At 31.5% G+C, this 13,869-nt stretch overlaps 18 non-coding genes across 18 annotated transcripts; all 18 read right to left on the bottom strand.

Moving 5' to 3' along the window:
- Window positions 1-40: 40 nt before the first annotated feature.
- Window positions 41-114, bottom strand: TRNAN-GUU. The gene has a single exon. It is a non-coding gene; the product is annotated as a tRNA-Asn (tRNA).
- Window positions 115-830: 716 nt separating this feature from the next.
- TRNAN-GUU lies at window positions 831-904 on the bottom strand. Its single transcript has one exon. It is a non-coding gene; the product is annotated as a tRNA-Asn (tRNA).
- A 717-nt stretch (window positions 905-1,621) lies between these two features.
- On the bottom strand, window positions 1,622-1,695 carry TRNAN-GUU. The gene has a single exon. It is a non-coding gene; the product is annotated as a tRNA-Asn (tRNA).
- Window positions 1,696-2,412: 717 nt separating this feature from the next.
- TRNAN-GUU lies at window positions 2,413-2,486 on the bottom strand. Its single transcript has one exon. It is a non-coding gene; the product is annotated as a tRNA-Asn (tRNA).
- A 718-nt stretch (window positions 2,487-3,204) lies between these two features.
- On the bottom strand, window positions 3,205-3,278 carry TRNAN-GUU. Its single transcript has one exon. It is a non-coding gene; the product is annotated as a tRNA-Asn (tRNA).
- Window positions 3,279-3,993: 715 nt separating this feature from the next.
- TRNAN-GUU lies at window positions 3,994-4,067 on the bottom strand. Its single transcript has one exon. It is a non-coding gene; the product is annotated as a tRNA-Asn (tRNA).
- Window positions 4,068-4,786: 719 nt separating this feature from the next.
- Window positions 4,787-4,860, bottom strand: TRNAN-GUU. Its single transcript has one exon. It is a non-coding gene; the product is annotated as a tRNA-Asn (tRNA).
- A 718-nt stretch (window positions 4,861-5,578) lies between these two features.
- On the bottom strand, window positions 5,579-5,652 carry TRNAN-GUU. Its single transcript has one exon. It is a non-coding gene; the product is annotated as a tRNA-Asn (tRNA).
- Window positions 5,653-6,367: 715 nt separating this feature from the next.
- Window positions 6,368-6,441, bottom strand: TRNAN-GUU. The gene has a single exon. It is a non-coding gene; the product is annotated as a tRNA-Asn (tRNA).
- Window positions 6,442-7,158: 717 nt separating this feature from the next.
- On the bottom strand, window positions 7,159-7,232 carry TRNAN-GUU. The gene has a single exon. It is a non-coding gene; the product is annotated as a tRNA-Asn (tRNA).
- Window positions 7,233-7,949: 717 nt separating this feature from the next.
- On the bottom strand, window positions 7,950-8,023 carry TRNAN-GUU. Its single transcript has one exon. It is a non-coding gene; the product is annotated as a tRNA-Asn (tRNA).
- Window positions 8,024-8,740: 717 nt separating this feature from the next.
- TRNAN-GUU lies at window positions 8,741-8,814 on the bottom strand. The gene has a single exon. It is a non-coding gene; the product is annotated as a tRNA-Asn (tRNA).
- A 717-nt stretch (window positions 8,815-9,531) lies between these two features.
- Window positions 9,532-9,605, bottom strand: TRNAT-GGU. The gene has a single exon. It is a non-coding gene; the product is annotated as a tRNA-Thr (tRNA).
- Window positions 9,606-10,310: 705 nt separating this feature from the next.
- TRNAN-GUU lies at window positions 10,311-10,384 on the bottom strand. The gene has a single exon. It is a non-coding gene; the product is annotated as a tRNA-Asn (tRNA).
- A 693-nt stretch (window positions 10,385-11,077) lies between these two features.
- Window positions 11,078-11,151, bottom strand: TRNAN-GUU. Its single transcript has one exon. It is a non-coding gene; the product is annotated as a tRNA-Asn (tRNA).
- A 694-nt stretch (window positions 11,152-11,845) lies between these two features.
- On the bottom strand, window positions 11,846-11,919 carry TRNAT-GGU. The gene has a single exon. It is a non-coding gene; the product is annotated as a tRNA-Thr (tRNA).
- Window positions 11,920-12,624: 705 nt separating this feature from the next.
- On the bottom strand, window positions 12,625-12,698 carry TRNAN-GUU. Its single transcript has one exon. It is a non-coding gene; the product is annotated as a tRNA-Asn (tRNA).
- Window positions 12,699-13,391: 693 nt separating this feature from the next.
- TRNAN-GUU lies at window positions 13,392-13,465 on the bottom strand. Its single transcript has one exon. It is a non-coding gene; the product is annotated as a tRNA-Asn (tRNA).
- Between the last annotated feature and the right edge of the window lie 404 nt (window positions 13,466-13,869).

The raw sequence follows: 13,869 nt of genomic DNA, 5'->3' as shown, positions 1-13,869 counted from the left end.
AACTATTAGTATGAAACCGAAGAGTTCAAATGTCGCTAGTCGCTAGAGGAAGGACTTGAACCTTCGACCTTGTGGTTAACAGCCACACGCTCTAACCAACTGAGCTACTCGTGCAAACATTAAAGATTATTTTTTTTTAAAGATATAATGAAACCTAATTGCGGCCCTAAGATCTCATATTTAATTAAAGTCGGAACTAAAATGGACCATTTAATTAAAGTCGGAACTAAAATGGACCATTATTCTTCTTTTTTTTTTTTAATGCCCATGATGATTTACAAGGTAGTATATGTTCTATACTTTCTCAAACATTTTCAAACAAAAAATGTAAGCCCCCACCGCGGGTAACTAGGATGTCATTACACTAAATGGTAGTTGGCACAATCAACCAATCTGAATAGCCACATATCTTAATTTGAGGCTCACCATACACAACCCAACCTTAGCCTTATACCCATAATATAATGTGGTAAATTTCACAACATCAATAAAAATTTGAAGTGTATATTTATAATTATAAAATTTAGTCACTAGTTTCAATTGATGTTATATACAAACTTATCGAAGTAAATTTTGAAGAGTTCAAATTTCTGACCTTGTTTACAAACTTTAAATCGTTTTACGTGTAATTTGAATATTTTTTTCCCTATCTTATAATACCAAGACAGTTATATAACTAAAAAAGTAAAATTATCTATAAAAAAAATACTTCTATGACATAAAATTCTTAATTTGTGAGCCTTCCATACAAGCTAGACAACAAGTTTCTGCCCGAGTGTTGTTGCAGTGGAACTATTAGTATGAAACTGGTGAGTTCAAATGTCGCTAGTCGCTAGAGGAAGGACTTGAACCTTTGACCTTGTGGTTAACAGCCACACGCTCTAACCAACTGAGCTACTCCAGCAAACATTAAAGAATATTTTTTTTTTAAAGAAATAATGAAACCTAATTGCGGCCCTAAGATCTCATATTTAATTAAAGTCGGAACTAAAATGGACCATTTAATTAAAGTCGGAACTAAAATGGACCATTATTATTCTTTCTTTTTTTTTAATGCCCATGATGATTTACAAGGTAGTATATGTTCTATACTTTCTCAAACATTTTCAAACAAAAAATGTAAGCCCCCACCGCGGGTAACTAGGATGTCATTACACTAAATGGTAGTTGGCACAATCAACCAATCTGAATAGCCACATATCTTAATTTGAGGCTCACCATACACAACCCAACCTTAGCCATATACCCATAATATAATGTGGTAAGTTTCACAACATCAATAAAAATTTGAAGTGTATATTTATAATTATAAAATTTAGTCACTAGTTTCAATTGATGTTATATACAAACTTATGGAAGTAAATTTTGAAGAGTTAAAATTTCTGACCTTGTTTACAAACTTTAAATCGTTTTACGTGTAATTTGAATATTTTTTTCCCTATCTTATAATACCAAGACAGTTATATAACTAAAAAAGTAAAATTATCTATAAAAAAATACTTCTATGACATAAAATTCTTAATTTGTGAGCCTTCCATACAAGCTAGACAACAAGTTTCTGCCCTAGTGTTGTTGCAGTGGAACTATTAGTATGAAACCGATGAGTTCAAATGTCGCTAGTCGCTAGAGGAAGGACTTGAACCTTCGACCTTGTGGTTAACAGCCACACGCTCTAACCAACTGAGCTACTCCAGCAAACATTAAAGAATATTTTTTTTTTAAAGAAATAATGAAACCTAATTGCGGCCCTAAGATCTCATATTTAATTAAAGTCGGAACTAAAATGGACCATTTAATTAAAGTCGGAACTAAAATGGACCATTATTCTTCTTTCGTTTTTTTTAATGCCCATGATGATTTACAAGGTAGTATATGTTCTATACTTTCTCAAACATTTTCAAACAAAAAATGTAAGCCCCCACCGCGGGTAACTAGGATGTCATTACACTAAATGGTAGTTGGCACAATCAACCAATCTGAATAGCCACATATCTTAATTTGAGGCTCACCATACACAACCCAACCTCAGCCTTATACCCATAATATAATGTGGTAAGTTTCACAACATCAATAAAAATTTGAAGTGTATATTTATAATTATAAAATTTAGTCACTAGTTTCAATTGATGTTATATACAAACTTATGGAAGTAAATTTTGAAGAGTTCAAATTTCTGACCTTGTTTACAAATTTTAAATCGTTTTACGTGTAATTTGAATATTTTTTTCTCTATCCTATAATATCAAGACAGTTATATAACTAAAAAAGTAAAATTATCTATAAAAAAATACTTCTATGACATAAAATTCTTAATTTGTGAGCCTTCCATACAAGCTAGACAACAAGTTTCTGCCCGAGTGTTGTTGCAGTGGAACTATTAGTATGAAACTGGTGAGTTCAAATGTCGCTAGTCGCTAGAGGAAGGACTTGAACCTTCGACCTTGTGGTTAACAGCCACACGCTCTAACCAACTGAGCTACTCCAGCAAACATTAAAGAATATTTTTTTTTTAAAGAAATAATGAAACCTAATTGCGGCCCTAAGATCTCATATTTAATTAAAGTCGGAACTAAAATGGACCATTTAATTAAAGTCGGAACTAAAATGGACCATTATTATTCTTTCTTTTTTTTTTAATGCCCATGATGATTTACAAGGTAGTATATGTTCTATACTTTCTCAAACATTTTCAAACAAAAAATGTAAGCCCCCACCGCGGGTAACTAGGATGTCATTACACTAAATGGTAGTTGGCACAATCAACCAATCTGAATAGCCACATATCTTAATTTGAGGCTCACCATATACAACCCAACCTCAGCCTTATACCCATAATATAATGTGGTAAGTTTCACAACATCAATAAAAATTTGAAGTGTATATTTATAATTATAAAATTTAGTCACTAGTTTCAATTGATGTTATATACAAACTTATGGAAGTAAATTTTGAAGAGTTCAAATTTCTGACCTTGTTTACAAATTTTAAATCGTTTTACGTGTAATTTGAATATTTTTTTCTCTATCCTATAATATCAAGACAGTTATTTAACTAAAAAAGTAAAATTATCTATAAAAAAATACTTCTATGACATAAAATTCTTAATTTGTGAGCCTTCCATACAAGCTAGACAGCAAGTTTCTGCCCGAGTGTTGTTGCAGTGGAACTATTAGTATGAAACCGAAGAGTTCAAATGTCGCTAGTCGCTAGAGGAAGGACTTGAACCTTCGACCTTGTGGTTAACAGCCACACGCTCTAACCAACTGAGCTACTCGTGCAAACATTAAAGATTATTTTTTTTAAAGATATAATGAAACCTAATTGCGGCCCTAAGATCTCATATTTAATTAAAGTCGGAACTAAAATGGACCATTTAATTAAAGTCGGAACTAAAATGGACCATTATTCTTCTTTTTTTTTTTTAATGCCCATGATGATTTACAAGGTAGTATATGTTCTATACTTTCTCAAACATTTTCAAACAAAAAATGTAAGCCCCCACCGCGGGTAACTAGGATGTCATTACACTAAATGGTAGTTGGCACAATCAACCAATCTGAATAGCCACATATCTTAATTTGAGGCTCACCATACACAACCCAACCTTAGCCTTATACCCATAATATAATGTGGTAAATTTCACAACATCAATAAAAATTTGAAGTGTATATTTATAATTATAAAATTTAGTCACTAGTTTCAATTGATGTTATATACAAACTTATCGAAGTAAATTTTGAAGAGTTCAAATTTCTGACCTTGTTTACAAACTTTAAATCGTTTTACGTGTAATTTGAATATTTTTTTCCCTATCTTATAATACCAAGACAGTTATATAACTAAAAAAGTAAAATTATCTATAAAAAAAATACTTCTATGACATAAAATTCTTAATTTGTGAGCCTTCCATACAAGCTAGACAACAAGTTTCTGCCCGAGTGTTGTTGCAGTGGAACTATTAGTATGAAACTGGTGAGTTCAAATGTCGCTAGTCGCTAGAGGAAGGACTTGAACCTTTGACCTTGTGGTTAACAGCCACACGCTCTAACCAACTGAGCTACTCCAGCAAACATTAAAGAATATTTTTTTTTTAAAGAAATAATGAAACCTAATTGCGGCCCTAAGATCTCATATTTAATTAAAGTCGGAACTAAAATGGACCATTTAATTAAAGTCGGAACTAAAATGGACCATTATTATTCTTTCTTTTTTTTTTAATGCCCATGATGATTTACAAGGTAGTATATGTTCTATACTTTCTCAAACATTTTCAAACAAAAAATGTAAGCCCCCACCGCGGGTAACTAGGATGTCATTACACTAAATGGTAGTTGGCACAATCAACCAATCTGAATAGCCACATATCTTAATTTGAGGCTCACCATATACAACCCAACCTCAGCCTTATACCCATAATATAATGTGGTAAGTTTCACAACATCAATAAAAATTTGAAGTGTATATTTATAATTATAAAATTTAGTCACTAGTTTCAATTGATGTTATATACAAACTTATGGAAGTAAATTTTGAAGAGTTCAAATTTCTGACCTTGTTTACAAACTTTAAATCGTTTTACGTGTAATTTGAATATTTTTTTCCCTATCTTATAATACCAAGACAGTTATATAACTAAAAAAGTAAAATTATCTATAAAAAAAATACTTCTATGACATAAAATTCTTAATTTGTGAGCCTTCCATACAAGCTAGACAACAAGTTTCTGCCCGAGTGTTGTTGCAGTGGAACTATTAGTATGAAACTGGTGAGTTCAAATGTCGCTAGTCGCTAGAGGAAGGACTTGAACCTTCGACCTTGTGGTTAACAGCCACACGCTCTAACCAACTGAGCTACTCCAGCAAACATTAAAGAATATTTTTTTTTTAAAGAAATAATGAAACCTAATTGCGGCCCTAAGATCTCATATTTAATTAAAGTCGGAACTAAAATGGACCATTTAATTAAAGTCGGAACTAAAATGGACCATTATTATTCTTTCTTTTTTTTTTAATGCCCATGATGATTTACAAGGTAGTATATGTTCTATACTTTCTCAAACATTTTCAAACAAAAAATGTAAGCCCCCACCGCGGGTAACTAGGATGTCATTACACTAAATGGTAGTTGGCACAATCAACCAATCTGAATAGCCACATATCTTAATTTGAGGCTCACCATATACAACCCAACCTCAGCCTTATACCCATAATATAATGTGGTAAGTTTCACAACATCAATAAAAATTTGAAGTGTATATTTATAATTATAAAATTTAGTCACTAGTTTCAATTGATGTTATATACAAACTTATGGAAGTAAATTTTGAAGAGTTCAAATTTCTGACCTTGTTTACAAATTTTAAATCGTTTTACGTGTAATTTGAATATTTTTTTCTCTATCCTATAATATCAAGACAGTTATTTAACTAAAAAAGTAAAATTATCTATAAAAAAATACTTCTATGACATAAAATTCTTAATTTGTGAGCCTTCCATACAAGCTAGACAGCAAGTTTCTGCCCGAGTGTTGTTGCAGTGGAACTATTAGTATGAAACCGAAGAGTTCAAATGTCGCTAGTCGCTAGAGGAAGGACTTGAACCTTCGACCTTGTGGTTAACAGCCACACGCTCTAACCAACTGAGCTACTCGTGCAAACATTAAAGATTATTTTTTTTTAAAGATATAATGAAACCTAATTGCGGCCCTAAGATCTCATATTTAATTAAAGTCGGAACTAAAATGGACCATTTAATTAAAGTCGGAACTAAAATGGACCATTATTCTTCTTTTTTTTTTTTAATGCCCATGATGATTTACAAGGTAGTATATGTTCTATACTTTCTCAAACATTTTCAAACAAAAAATGTAAGCCCCACCGCGGGTAACTAGGATGTCATTACACTAAATGGTAGTTGGCACAATCAACCAATCTGAATAGCCACATATCTTAATTTGAGGCTCACCATACACAACCCAACCTTAGCCTTATACCCATAATATAATGTGGTAAATTTCACAACATCAATAAAAATTTGAAGTGTATATTTATAATTATAAAATTTAGTCACTAGTTTCAATTGATGTTATATACAAACTTATCGAAGTAAATTTTGAAGAGTTCAAATTTCTGACCTTGTTTACAAACTTTAAATCGTTTTACGTGTAATTTGAATATTTTTTTCCCTATCTTATAATACCAAGACAGTTATATAACTAAAAAAGTAAAATTATCTATAAAAAAAATACTTCTATGACATAAAATTCTTAATTTGTGAGCCTTCCATACAAGCTAGACAACAAGTTTCTGCCCGAGTGTTGTTGCAGTGGAACTATTAGTATGAAACTGGTGAGTTCAAATGTCGCTAGTCGCTAGAGGAAGGACTTGAACCTTTGACCTTGTGGTTAACAGCCACACGCTCTAACCAACTGAGCTACTCCAGCAAACATTAAAGAATATTTTTTTTTTAAAGAAATAATGAAACCTAATTGCGGCCCTAAGATCTCATATTTAATTAAAGTCGGAACTAAAATGGACCATTTAATTAAAGTCGGAACTAAAATGGACCATTATTATTCTTTCTTTTTTTTTAATGCCCATGATGATTTACAAGGTAGTATATGTTCTATACTTTCTCAAACATTTTCAAACAAAAAATGTAAGCCCCCACCGCGGGTAACTAGGATGTCATTACACTAAATGGTAGTTGGCACAATCAACCAATCTGAATAGCCACATATCTTAATTTGAGGCTCACCATACACAACCCAACCTTAGCCATATACCCATAATATAATGTGGTAAGTTTCACAACATCAATAAAAATTTGAAGTGTATATTTATAATTATAAAATTTAGTCACTAGTTTCAATTGATGTTATATACAAACTTATGGAAGTAAATTTTGAAGAGTTAAAATTTCTGACCTTGTTTACAAACTTTAAATCGTTTTACGTGTAATTTGAATATTTTTTTCCCTATCTTATAATACCAAGACAGTTATATAACTAAAAAAGTAAAATTATCTATAAAAAAATACTTCTATGACATAAAATTCTTAATTTGTGAGCCTTCCATACAATCTAGACAACAAGTTTCTGCCCGAGTGTTGTTGCAGTGGAACTATTAGTATGAAACTGGTGAGTTCAAATGTCGCTAGTCGCTAGAGGAAGGACTTGAACCTTCGACCTTGTGGTTAACAGCCACACGCTCTAACCAACTGAGCTACTCCAGCAAACATTAAAGCATATTTTTTTTTAAAGAAATAATGAAACCTAATTGCGGCCCTAAGATCTCATATTTAATTATAGTCGGAACTAAAATGGACCATTTAATTAAAGTCGGAACTAAAATGGACCATTATTATTCTTTCTTTTTTTTTAATGCCCATGATGATTTACAAGGTAGTATATGTTCTTAACTTTCTCAAACATTTTCAAACAAAAAATGTAAGCCCCCACCGCGGGTAACTAGGATGTCATTACACTAAATGGTAGTTGGCACAATCAACCAATCTGAATAGCCACATATCTTAATTTGAGGCTCACCATACACAACCCATCCTTAGCCTTATACCCATAATATAATGTGGTAAATTTCACAACATCAATAAAAATTTGAAGTGTATATTTATAATTATAAAATTTAGTCACTAGTTTCAATTGATGTTATATACAAACTTATGGAAGTAAATTTTGAAGAGTTCAAATTTCTGAACTTGTTTACAAACTTTAAATCGTTTTACGTGTAATTTGAATATTTTTTTCCCTATCTTATAATACCAAGACAGTTATATAACTAAAAAAGTAAAATTATCTATAAAAAAAATACTTCTATGACATAAAATTCTTAATTTGTGAGCCTTCCATACAAGCTAGACAACAAGTTTCTGCCCGAGTGTTGTTGCAGTGGAACTATTAGTATGAAACTGGTGAGTTCAAATGTCGCTAGTCGCTAGAGGAAGGACTTGAACCTTCGACCTTGTGGTTAACAGCCACACGCTCTAACCAACTGAGCTACTCCAGCAAACATTAAAGAATATTTTTTTTTTAAAGAAATAATGAAACCTAATTGCGGCCCTAAGATCTCATATTTAATTAAAGTCGGAACTAAAATGGACCATTTAATTAAAGTCGGAACTAAAATGGACCATTATTATTCTTTCTTTTTTTTTAATGCCCATGATGATTTACAAGGTAGTATATGTTCTATACTTTCTCAAACATTTTCAAACAAAAAATGTAAGCCCCCACCGCGGGTAACTAGGATGTCATTACACTAAATGGTAGTTGGCACAATCAACCAATCTGAATAGCCACATATCTTAATTTGAGGCTCACCATACACAACCCAACCTTAGCCATATACCCATAATATAATGTGGTAAGTTTCACAACATCAATAAAAATTTGAAGTGTATATTTATAATTATAAAATTTAGTCACTAGTTTCAATTGATGTTATATACAAACTTATGGAAGTAAATTTTGAAGAGTTAAAATTTCTGACCTTGTTTACAAACTTTAAATCGTTTTACGTGTAATTTGAATATTTTTTTCCCTATCTTATAATACCAAGACAGTTATATAACTAAAAAAGTAAAATTATCTATAAAAAAATACTTCTATGACATAAAATTCTTAATTTGTGAGCCTTCCATACAATCTAGACAACAAGTTTCTGCCCGAGTGTTGTTGCAGTGGAACTATTAGTATGAAACTGGTGAGTTCAAATGTCGCTAGTCGCTAGAGGAAGGACTTGAACCTTCGACCTTGTGGTTAACAGCCACACGCTCTAACCAACTGAGCTACTCCAGCAAACATTAAAGCATATTTTTTTTTAAAGAAATAATGAAACCTAATTGCGGCCCTAAGATCTCATATTTAATTATAGTCGGAACTAAAATGGACCATTTAATTAAAGTCGGAACTAAAATGGACCATTATTATTCTTTCTTTTTTTTTAATGCCCATGATGATTTACAAGGTAGTATATGTTCTTAACTTTCTCAAACATTTTCAAACAAAAAATGTAAGCCCCCACCGCGGGTAACTAGGATGTCATTACACTAAATGGTAGTTGGCACAATCAACCAATCTGAATAGCCACATATCTTAATTTGAGGCTCACCATACACAACCCATCCTTAGCCTTATACCCATAATATAATGTGGTAAATTTCACAACATCAATAAAAATTTGAAGTGTATATTTATAATTATAAAATTTAGTCACTAGTTTCAATTGATGTTATATACAAACTTATGGAAGTAAATTTTGAAGAGTTCAAATTTCTGACCTTGTTTACAAACTTTAAATCGTTTTACGTGTAATTTGAATATTTTTTTCCCTATCTTATAATACCAAGACAGTTATATAACTAAAAAAGTAAAATTATCTATAAAAAAAATACTTCTATGACATAAAATTCTTAATTTGTGAGCCTTCCATACAAGCTAGACAACAAGTTTCTGCCCGAGTGTTGTTGCAGTGGAACTATTAGTATGAAACTGGTGAGTTCAAATGTCGCTAGTCGCTAGAGGAAGGACTTGAACCTTCGACCTTGTGGTTACCTGCCACACGCTCTAACCAACTGAGCTACTCCAGCAAACATTAAAGAATATTTTTTTTTTAAAGAAATAATGAAACCTAATTGCGGCCCTAAGATCTCATATTTAATTAAAGTCGGAACTAAAATGGACCATTTAATTAAAGTCGGAACTAAAATGGACCATTATTATTCTTTCTTTTTTTTTAATGCCCATGATGATTTACAAGGTAGTATATGTTCTATACTTTCTCAAACATTTTCAAACAAAAAATGTAAGCCCCCACCGCGGGTAACTAGGATGTCATTACACTAAATGGTAGTTGGCACAATCAACCAATCTGAATAGCCACATATCTTAATTTGAGGCTCACCATACACAACCCAACCTTAGCCATATACCCATAATATAATGTGGTAAGTTTCACAACATCAATAAAAATTTGAAGTGTATATTTATAATTATAAAATTTAGTCACTAGTTTCAATTGATGTTATATACAAACTTATGGAAGTAAATTTTGAAGAGTTAAAATTTCTGACCTTGTTTACAAACTTTAAATCGTTTTACGTGTAATTTGAATATTTTTTTCCCTATCTTATAATACCAAGACAGTTATATAACTAAAAAAGTAAAATTATCTATAAAAAAATACTTCTATGACATAAAATTCTTAATTTGTGAGCCTTCCATACAAGTTTCTGCCCGAATGTTGTTGCAGTGGAACTATTAGTATGAAACCGGTGAGTTCAAATGTCGCTAGTCGCAAGAGGAAGGACTTGAACCTTCGACCTTGTGGTTAACAGCCACACGCTCTAACCAACTGAGCTACTCCAGCAAACATTAAAGAATATTTTTTTTAAAGAAATAATGAAACCTAATTGCGGCCCTAAGATCACATATTTAATTAAAGTCGGAACTAAAATGGACCATTATTCTTCTTTCTTTTTTTTTTTTAATGCCCATGATGATTTACAAGATAGTATATGTTCTATACTTTCTCAAACATTTTCAAACAAAAAATGTAAGCCCCCACAACGGGTAACTAGTATGTCGTTACACTAAATGGTAGTTGGCACAATCAACCAATCTGAATAGCCACATATCTTAATTTGAGGCTCACCATACACAATCCAACCTTAGCCTTATACCCATAATATAATGTGGTAAATTTCACAACATCAATAAAAATTTGAAGTGTATATTTATAATTATAAAATTTAGTCACTAGTTTCAATTGATGTTATATACAAACTTATGGAAGTAAATTTTGAAGAGTTCAAATTTCTGACCTTGTTTACAAACTTTAAATCGTTTTACGTGTAATTTGAATATTTTTTTTCCCTATCTTATAATACCAAGACAGTTAAATAACTAAAAAAGTAAAATTATCTATAAAAAAATACTTCTATGACATAAAATTCTTAATTTGTGAGCCTTCCATACAAGCTAGACAACAAGTTTCTGCCCTAGTGTTGTTGCAGTGGAACTATTAGTATGAAACCGGTGAGTTCAAATGTCACTAGGTTGTCGCTAGAGGAAGGACTTAAACCTTCGACCTTGAGGTTAACAGCCACGCGCTCTAACCAACTGAGCTACTCCTGCAAACATTAAAGAATATTTTTTTTTAAAGATATAATGAAACCTAATTGCGGCCCTAAGATCTCATATTTAATTAAAGTCGGAACTAAACTGGACCATTTAATTAAAGTCGGAACTAAAATGGACCATTATTCTTCTTTCTTTTTTTTTAATACCCATGATGATTTACAAGGTAGTATATGTTCTATACTTTCTCAAACATTTTCAAACAAAAAATGTAAGCCCCCACCGCGGGTAACTAGGATGTCATTACACTAAATGGTAGTTGGCACAATCAACCAATCTGAATAGCCACATATCTTAATTTGAGGCTCACTATACACAACCCAACCTTAGCCTTATACCCATAATATAATGTGGTAAATTTCACAACATCAATAAAAATTTGAAGTGTATATTTATAATTATAAAATTTAGTCACTTGTTTCAATTGATGTTATATACAAACTTATGGAAGTAAATTTTGAAGAGTTCAAATTTCTGACCTTGTTTACAAACTTTAAATCGTTTTACGTGTAATTTGAATATTTTTTTCCCTATCTTATAATATCAAGACAGTTATATAACTAAAAAAGTAAAATTATATATAAAAAAATACTTCTATGACATAAAATTCTTAATTTGTGAGCCTTCCATACAAGCTAGACAACAAGGTGGAACTATTAGTATGAAACCGGTGAGTTCAAATGTCGCTAGTTGCTAGAGGAAGGACTTGAACCTTCGACCTTGTGGTTACCAGCCACACGCTCTAACCAACTGAGCTACTCCAGCAAACATTAAAGAATATTTTTTTTTTAAAGAAATAATGAAACCTAATTGCGGCCCTAAGATCTCATATTTAATTAAAGTCGGAACTAAAATGGACCATTTAATTAAAGTCGGAACTAAAATGGACCATTATTATTCTTTCTTTTTTTTTAATGCCCATGATGATTTACAAGGTAGTATATGTTCTATACTTTCTCAAACATTTTCAAACAAAAAATGTAAGCCCCCACCGCGGGTAACTAGGATGTCATTACACTAAATGGTAGTTGGCACAATCAACCAATCTGAATAGCCACATATCTTAATTTGAGGCTCACCATACACAACCCAACCTTAGCCATATACCCATAATATAATGTGGTAAGTTTCACAACATCAATAAAAATTTGAAGTGTATATTTATAATTATAAAATTTAGTCACTAGTTTCAATTGATGTTATATACAAACTTATGGAAGTAAATTTTGAAGAGTTAAAATTTCTGACCTTGTTTACAAACTTTAAATCGTTTTACGTGTAATTTGAATATTTTTTTCCCTATCTTATAATACCAAGACAGTTATATAACTAAAAAAGTAAAATTATCTATAAAAAAATACTTCTATGACATAAAATTCTTAATTTGTGAGCCTTCCATACAAGTTTCTGCCCGAATGTTGTTGCAGTGGAACTATTAGTATGAAACCGGTGAGTTCAAATGTCGCTAGTCGCAAGAGGAAGGACTTGAACCTTCGACCTTGTGGTTAACAGCCACACGCTCTAACCAACTGAGCTACTCCAGCAAACATTAAAGAATATTTTTTTTAAAGAAATAATGAAACCTAATTGCGGCCCTAAGATCACATATTTAATTAAAGTCGGAACTAAAATGGACCATTATTCTTCTTTCTTTTTTTTTTTTAATGCCCATGATGATTTACAAGATAGTATATGTTCTATACTTTCTCAAACATTTTCAAACAAAAAATGTAAGCCCCCACAACGGGTAACTAGTATGTCGTTACACTAAATGGTAGTTGGCACAATCAACCAATCTGAATAGCCACATATCTTAATTTGAGGCTCACCATACACAATCCAACCTTAGCCTTATACCCATAATATAATGTGGTAAATTTCACAACATCAATAAAAATTTGAAGTGTATATTTATAATTATAAAATTTAGTCACTAGTTTCAATTGATGTTATATACAAACTTATGGAAGTAAATTTTGAAGAGTTCAAATTTCTGACCTTGTTTACAAACTTTAAATCGTTTTACGTGTAATTTGAATATTTTTTTTCCCTATCTTATAATACCAAGACAGTTAAATAACTAAAAAAGTAAAATTATCTATAAAAAAATACTTCTATGACATAAAATTCTTAATTTGTGAGCCTTCCATACAAGCTAGACAACAAGTTTCTGCCCTAGTGTTGTTGCAGTGGAACTATTAGTATGAAACCGGTGAGTTCAAATGTCACTAGGTTGTCGCTAGAGGAAGGACTTAAACCTTCGACCTTGAGGTTAACAGCCACGCGCTCTAACCAACTGAGCTACTCCTGCAAACATTAAAGAATATTTTTTTTTAAAGATATAATGAAACCTAATTGCGGCCCTAAGATCTCATATTTAATTAAAGTCGGAACTAAACTGGACCATTTAATTAAAGTCGGAACTAAAATGGACCATTATTCTTCTTTCTTTTTTTTTAATACCCATGATGATTTACAAGGTAGTATATGTTCTATACTTTCTCAAACATTTTCAAACAAAAAATGTAAGCCCCCACCGCGGGTAACTAGGATGTCATTACACTAAATGGTAGTTGGCACAATCAACCAATCTGAATAGCCACATATCTTAATTTGAGGCTCACTATACACAACCCAACCTTAGCCTTATACCCATAATATAATGTGGTAAATTTCACAACATCAATAAAAATTTGAAGTGTATATTTATAATTA

This window comes from Ipomoea nil, unplaced genomic scaffold, assembly GCF_001879475.1.
Source record: "Ipomoea nil cultivar Tokyo-kokei standard unplaced genomic scaffold, Asagao_1.1 scaffold0164, whole genome shotgun sequence".
NCBI classification, from domain to species: Eukaryota; Viridiplantae; Streptophyta; class Magnoliopsida; order Solanales; family Convolvulaceae; genus Ipomoea; species Ipomoea nil.
The sequence above is the reverse complement of the archived record's forward strand: the minus strand, read 5'-3'. Positions and strand labels throughout refer to the sequence as shown.